The following is an 8,610-nucleotide window of genomic DNA, read 5'->3' on the forward strand; positions in this document are numbered from 1 at the left end:
CTTTTATTATACCTATAATCTCCTTTTTCCTCCTATCCTTTTCAGCTTTGTGACAAAGCTCCAGATCTCCAGTCAAAAAGAAATAAAGAACTCAATCCCTATATTCTTCGAAGTCCAAAGTCACATCACCATCTGTTTCAATTTTAAAGTCACAAATCCATTGCACTTGAATTCATACTGGTCTTCTAGGTTCATTTTTTGACTAAAAGCTGAAGGTAAAATGTTCTTAAACTTTAGTAATCATACTTTGATCGATAAAGCTGCATGCATATGATGGTGTAATTGGTGCCTGTCGAGCTTGCTGGAGTTGGAGAATATGGGCTTTATCTTGGACGAGAAAACCTATGGTTAAAAGAGTATAGAGGTCTGTAGCCAAAGAAAAGAGCATAGAGGTTCTAATTTGCATAAGGGATACACTTGTTTATATCATCTACAAAATGATTTCAATATATAAAGCAATAACATGGCCTATAGATAACTAAAAATTCACTTCAAGATTTGTGTTAATAAAATACTTTCTGCTAGAGTAATGCTATGAGGTTTGACCATGAAAAAAAAATGATAGCTGATTATGGTACGAGGAGACTGATGCAATTCATAAGATTGATAGGGTTCTAGTATATCACACCAAATTTCGCGTAACACATGATGGCAGAACTTCCCTTTTTTTTTTTTTTTGGGCATCATGGTTGGGCTCCCATGCACTTTTCATTAGGAGATGCATTGGCTGTCTTACATAATCCAGTGAAGCCAATATGTACATTACTTTTGGCCAATGAAATTTCTCGCTAGCCAACCATCCAGTAGAGCAAATCAGAACCTACAACTTTGCTTTCATGCGAAAGCAGAAGCTTAAAATCTTGCTTCAACTTCTTTTCGATAAAAAAACCCTAGTCGAAAAGCCATTCCTTTCGCATCATCATTTTCATACCTATATAGTTATAGAAGATCAAAACTTTCCAAGGAAGAAATTACAGATCAGATAGCCATGGACTTTTTTCTTCAAAGTGTTTCCCCTTACTAGATGCTTGTATACCATGGGATTTTGACAAATATGAAAACAAGTAGCTGTAACTAATATAACATTGCAATTAAACTATCTTAAACCTTGAATCTTTGAAATTAAGCCAGGTTACTGTACATATATGTGAGAGTAAGGACCACTAATCCTTAATGACAATTTGATCATGAATGTGATTGATATCTAAAACTCATAGAAATCTAACATGACAACTAGCTAACACTTGTAATTATCATCACATTTGAGCTTAATATTCTTACATTAATCATCTTGAAAGCTTAAGAATTAAGGGAGGGATGTGAGAGTAGGGACCAAATTAACATCCAACAAGGTGTTTTGGACCACCAGCCTCCTCCTTTTGGCAGCTAAACTGACGACAATGCGATCAACAATGTCTGAATGCGATTAAGACCTGACACAAGCACGGTCTCTCCACCAAAATCTTGTGGTGTGCAACTGGGCATTTGGGATGCGACAAAGATAGCAAAATACGACCAGCTGTCGACATAAATTACTGAGCTGTTTGGAGCCCGGGGTGGACCACGAGCCCTCGGCATGCACATAATAACTCCTTGTCCTTCTCTCTTCCATCCCTTAATATAAATGGCTGCTTCTCCCTGGACTTCTCCTTAAGTTTCTCTGAATGGCAAAAGGAGTTTTGTTCCCTTCCACATGGAAAGGTTCTTTCATGGTTTAGTTAATATGAGCTTCCTCCCTTCTCCTCAGTACGGTTGGGGAAGTGGAGGCTGAGTTCTATGATGGGATGGATTAGGGTTGTGTTGGTGGGCATAAACCATAAGTATTACGGCATGGCTTAGGACATGCCTACCCACTAAGTTTGACTCCCACCTCTTTTGTTCACCCAATTATTTCATATGATTACTTCCATGACGACTGCCTATCCCACCATTGGGTGGTGCCTTTTGGATGCTCATGCCTATCTACCTCCAACATTCTTTGACATGATATTATAGTTGTTTTTTCTTTTCTTCTTTTTTGAACAAGAACTAGTGGAGTTTAGTTTCATTCTTTCAGAGTGAAAGATCATTTAATCACAAGTGGAATGCTTTTGTAAATTATTAAAAGAATCCTCCATAATTGGTCTTCTTAATTTTATACGATTGATGATTCTTTTGAGTTAGCTTCCGGCAATAGACCTTTCCATTGTTTTATAGTTAGTCTAATTTGTACTTAACCACCAATTGGTAGAAGTATTTGATGCGTTCGAGCATTTAATTGTGATGTATCTTGTGAATTGAAGCAAAAATGAAAAGATGATGATGAGCAAAGATTTATGAAATTGAGTCCAAATAGTTGGATAGTACTGTAGGCCATTTATATGAATTATAAACCAATTATTTAGCAATTCTCAAGATGTTCATGAATTATGCGACACCATATGTACTTGTTCTAGTTTTTCCATTTTTATATATATTTTTTTAACTCTTCTACTTGTTTTTTTTTCTCTTTTATTTTTTTTTTCTAGGAGTGCTTAAGATTGTTATATTGTGACGAAGAGGTCATAGGTCCGAAGTATTAAAAAATGTCTTTTTGGATATAAAGATAAGGTTGCTTACATCTGATCCTTTTTAGACCACAGTCCAAAACCATGCAACAACAGGAGCTAGCCCCATATGCGAGCCCTGATTCAACTCTTAATTCTGTTATTTTTGTTTCTTTTGCAAATATATATTAGTTTTTTTTTCCACCATCTAATGTCATATTTTTTTATGATTATAATTTTTTGACATTTTTGTTGAACTGATCTATTAATTATCTATGGGGACATCATCATATAGGAAATTATATATTGGCTAGGAACTATCTTATTCAACTTAAACCAGTCTTGAGGAGACTAAGTTGTACTAAGAAAGAAAGCGCTATAGGAAACCTATTCTATAAAAATGAGGAATGGAGTTGCCATGGAAATTATAAATCTTCTCTCCACCAATGATTTGTAGCAGTAATGTTTGAACATACTTGAACTCACTATAAAACAACCATGGCACCGCCATTACCCCACAACATATAATTAAACTGTTTATAATGCAAAGAACACAAAATCTAATAAAGTAATACCAAGAGCACATGCTTGTGGCCTTGAGAATATTTGGTTGCTTATTGTTTATGATGATAGGCAAATATAAAATTCAATTTGGAAACCTTCTAGAACCCTCCCTTTCCTTTTATGTTACATATTCACCAACACCTATTACAAGGCTAGCAATAGGTTAGATTCAGGTAAGATTCTCAAATTGAAATCCAAATCTAATATCTAGTTTAAGATCCAAACAAAAGCCCAAATCCACCTATCTCCACATTTGGTTCTTTGGATCAGCTATCTACCTAGGAGATGTTTTAGGTGGCCATGCAATGCGATTAGAAAATATGATGGATTGATGAATGGGAATCCTTTACAATAATTCCATGGTATCCATGTACTGCATTCATTTCAATGGGAGTCCATACGATCGATTCACATACATTAATTTGGATTCTTTTTCTAAGATAATGTGACAGCCTTTGGCCACATATTTCAGTTGCAAAATGTGATAATTGGTGTATTGTACGATGTACGTACACATTTGTATGGTATGATGCATAATATTTGCATCATTCAAAACTTGTATCGAACATTAATGAGAATCTTGATCTAGTTTCTTTTGTTATTGTAACAATCCAGGACCTCACCCAAAATGGCTAACCGAAAGGTATTATTTGGGTTCCTTGATCCTGTATAAGTATCCAAGATCTACCCAGCGAATAACCGATGTAGGACTAAACACACGCCCGCACGGATCCTCACATACTCCCCCCGTTCAAGCCCTGACGTCCTCGTCAGGCTAAGGGTTCAAATCCATTCAAATCTAATCACAAACACCACGATCGATCCGTGGTCAACTCCAATGAATCCGTGCTGCAGTGTTTCCTAATCCACATAAGTTATGGGCTGGGTCCGTTCTGATATCTTTTGTAACAACCCAGGACCTCACCCAAAATGGCTAGCCAGAAGGTATTATTTGGGTTCTTTGATCCTGTATAAGTACTCAAGATATACCCAGCAAATAACCGATATGGGACTAAACACACGCCCGCACGGGTCCTCACAGTTATTATGCAATTCGTTTTGGTTCCAGGACCTATTTCTTGGTTATATTCTTACATTCACAAGGTCTTAGTTCAAAAGTCTTTCAGTATATACGTACCACATTATATTTTTTTTTCTCCCACAAGAGATGCCCGTTGAAGTTTCAAATTAATGGCCTTAATTATCTCTTAGATAGTTCAAAAGAACATACAACTACTTCTAGTGTGAAACATGTTTAAGTTGGCTTTTCAACCATAATTACAAGAGCATATGCTGAAAGATTAATTGTATGCCCATAAGGCATAAAATTTAGATGGAGCTTTGATTGTTCAACAAGCTAATGTGGTGACATTGTAAAAAGAATATTCTCCACAAATGGATCTATACATTATAACAAATAAAGACTATAACGATGAAATTTTAGCGATACTCGACAAAATTTTGAAAGAAAAGAAGGAAGAATTTTGTTTTTTAGTATTCATTCTACAGCTGGATAGCATAGAAAATTTACTTTCAACATCATAATTACAGAGGCCTTCATTGCGTGTGGTGTAACTTTGTATCAAATAAATTTAATTTATATCTTTAAATTCGAATAAGAATATCATTGCTGGCAGAAACATCTCTACTTTAAACATTATCATTGATGGGCACGGGCGAAAAGAATATCATTGAAGATGAAGGCAAAATTGCCAACGCAGATGTTGTCTTTATATCTTTCCCCATCCAACATCAGGCTTCTATGAACTTTACAAGAAAAAAATATATGCGCTATATTATTTTTTGCTTTAAATTTTTTGGAGGAGAACCAGCTGTAAGCTATTACAATAGTGAAGGAAAAATTCCCTCAAAATATTGTTTATGTTTCATTCTTTTTGCGTGTGAGTTCTCTGGATTTTTTGCATGGTCATTTGAATGGGTTCAAATGCCAATTATTGATATACTATATCTCCTCTAATACAAATTACTAGTCACAAATTTTGCAAATGAGTACATTAATTTTTGGAGGATCATGTTTTAGCTGCTGCTCTTAAGATGTGAACTGTTTTTTTTTTTAATTTTTCTGCTGCTTCGGAATCCTGTGTCTAGGTGATTTTTTTATTTCGCCGGTTTTGTTCGGTCCTTTAGGTTTTACTTGAGTTTTTACTTGGTTTGATGCGGCATCTCTTGCATCTTCAACTTCTGTCTTTGAGCAAGTAGTAATCTACCAAAATCATTACTAGATATTTTTCACTAAAAAAATATAAAAAAGAGAAATTAAGATAGAGTGAGAATCTTTGTGCAAACTTTATGAAGCCAAATCATGACATTGTTTGAGATGGAAGCATTAATTTTGAGGTGCATGAAGGCACAAATCTCTACATTGTTTGTATGCATGCAATGCATCTCAAATGAATTATAGATGCGACAAGCATTATTAAAGCAACCCTTCTTCCATTGTGTCCTTGGCCAATGGAATTAGCCCCTTCTTTTTCTTAATGAAATAAGCCCATTAATTTTCACTCTTATGCAACTTCCATTTATATTAGCATACCTTATTTGACATGGTTGGAAGGTAGGGCAATCAAGCTCCAATAGGTCATTTCATGTAGTTGTAATCTTCTCCATCATGGACCAAACGAGCCAAATGATCCTAACCTAAGCTCATGGTCCATACCAGACAGGCCACAGCCATCATTTATGAGAACAGCTCACCTTGCTTGGCATTACACACGTACGGACAGCTACGCACGTGGGGACGCACTTGGGCCCACGAAAACCGCGTCGTGGGGTGGGATACGACCTGGACCCACCCCTCTCACGACCCACGTGAGACGCACCATCTGCCCCGTGGTCCTGCACACGTGTCATGCATTATATCATATTTTTTAATTAAGTACGTACCTAACACCTACGTGTGATAAGGAGAAGAATTAAGTTGGTGGAAAAGTCTTCGATCGGCCTTCTTGATGCATGCATGCATGAAACGATACGAGTGAGGTGGCTTTGTTTCTTGTAGCAGCGTGTATATATATATATATATATATATATATATATATATATATATATATATATATATATATATATATATATATATATATATATATATATATGTACAAGAATCTCCAAACGACTTCCAAAGGTGGCAGCCGCAAATACATAAATACGGGAGTTAGCATGGACCCTTGTAGCAGTACAGAGAACTATAGATACGCTACAATGAGCAAAGTACGTATGCATGTTTCTTGTAGCAGCGTGTGTATATATATATATATATATATATATATATATATATATATATATATATATATATATATATGTACAAGAATCTCCAAACGACTTCCAAAGGTGGCAGCCACAAATACATAAGTACGTACGGGAGTTAGCATGGACCCGTGTAGCAGTACAGAGAACTATAGATACGCTATAATGAGCAAAGTACGTACTCTCCAAGAGAGATGAAACAATAGCTGCTTTGTAGGAGCTGAGTGATTTGTGGAGTGGGCACCAACCTTGGCCAACCTTGGCTTCTAGCCAACGCAACCAATTACCTATGGCCGGGAATGATGCTCAAGAGATGTCGGAGTCTACCGGTAATCCCCTCATATATTTGGTTGCAAAATTAGTAAGCCAGTCAGGATAACTAGGTAAAGTTATGTCCTAGCCCTGATTGAGGAGAAGAAAGAAATTTTTTTAGCTCATTCAATTCAATTCTTCTGAAAGAAGGTAGAAAATAGACCAAAGTAAGACTTAAGCCATATTTTCTTTTATTAATAGTAATAAAACAAAGATACAAGAGTATTATTTATGCTAGTTCTATTTCTATACAATTCGGATTGAATTTCTCTTTTAATTAAAGTGACTGCAACACTTCCAAAATAGACATGATTAGTAAAAATACTTTTAAAAAAAGTTAAAATACTCTGGGAAGTAGACATGACTTTTATAGTGATTTTGCTTTCATCTAATTCTTTCTGAATTTAAAAGTATCTCAAGTTAAATTTTTTTTTGAATTTTTTTTTTTTACTTTGACCTAACCATTATAAAATTTGGCTCCTTAATTTATGGTCAAAAATTTTTGGCACGGAATAACTACTTGAATTAACTGAGTCCAATTTGGACACCACTATGGCTAGATCCACCATTGGATCATTATAAAATTATATATTAATGAAAGTCCCATGGCTTGCTTTTCTTCAATCATAACGGATCATTCGTTGCTTCAATAGAAATGGAAGAATAACAATTGCAAAAGGCATCTAATTTTTGTTAGACAATAGTATTGGATCATAGCAAGCTATATTGCCACAACTTTTTAGAAATAATTAATTGTTGGATTGGTTTGAAAATTAAACATAATAATAACCCAAATGAGTTTGGGAACTTATCAACTTAACTGTGACCTGTAGGTTCATCTGCTAATATGATATACTGATCAGTAATTCAAGGAACACCATAACGAATCCAATATTGGATAAATATGAAAATTTAACTATATAGGATTTAGTTTGTATTGCTTAAACCAATGATTTTTTTTATCAGGTTTTTGAGACGAGCTCCATGGACTCAAAGTTTCAGGTGCTGAGAAAGTAGTCAGAAATTTAGATCCATAGATCCCTAGAATCTAAAAGGTACAGAGACTAATCAAACTGTTATATTAGCCTAAATTCGTAAATCTCAATGTACATGTTTTCAATTGTTCTTTCATCCCCATTTGATAGAAAGTCAACCAGGTGGGCAAATCAGATGTTATGATCATTAGAGTAGACCATTATATATTTTGGATTCCTGCAAGTTTGGTTCATATATATATATATATATATATATATATATATATATATATATATAATTAACTGATCTCCACCTTATAGAGATTGTGCATGGCTTGTTTAACCATCCAACCCATTCAAACTCACAAAGGCATGGCATCCAACTAGAGCATGCGCATCCCAAACAAGTTTTATACCGTAACGTTATACATCCCGACCTGACCCAATCCGATCTTCATTTGAATTGGGTCTGGATCTAAAATCAGGATCCGAACAAAAAACCGAATCGGGTCGATCGAGATTGTTGTCGGCGCCCCGCACCGGAACTCACTCACACCAGTGCCGCCACCGACGTCGGACAAGCAAGAGAGATACAAACGGATAAGCACTCTCTCGCTCCCTCGACTCCGGACTCAAGGATCACCTCTTCGCTCCGCCTACGAAGGGCAAAAGATTACCCCGTGGTATCAGTAGGATAAAACACTTGAGCACCGCAACGGATTATCAAAGATCAAAGGAAGAAGAAGGAAGAAAATAGCAAAGCAAACACAAAATGTAACGAGGTTCGGCTACAAATAGCCTACGTCCTCCACCGCTCCAAATCTCAATAAGGATGAACTGATTACAGAGATAGCACACACCCGAACGATCACAAGCGATCGATCTACAAGAGATTCACACAAAATTCCCTTTGCACAAGAAGTAGGATCCCAATCCTCTTCTTCTCTAGAACCCTAGCCTCACAAACAAGA

This window comes from Phoenix dactylifera, chromosome 5, assembly GCF_051530095.1.
Source record: "Phoenix dactylifera cultivar Ajwa chromosome 5, Ajwa_hap1_PhDact_Kaust_v1.1, whole genome shotgun sequence".
Lineage (NCBI taxonomy): Eukaryota > Viridiplantae > Streptophyta > Magnoliopsida > Arecales > Arecaceae > Phoenix > Phoenix dactylifera.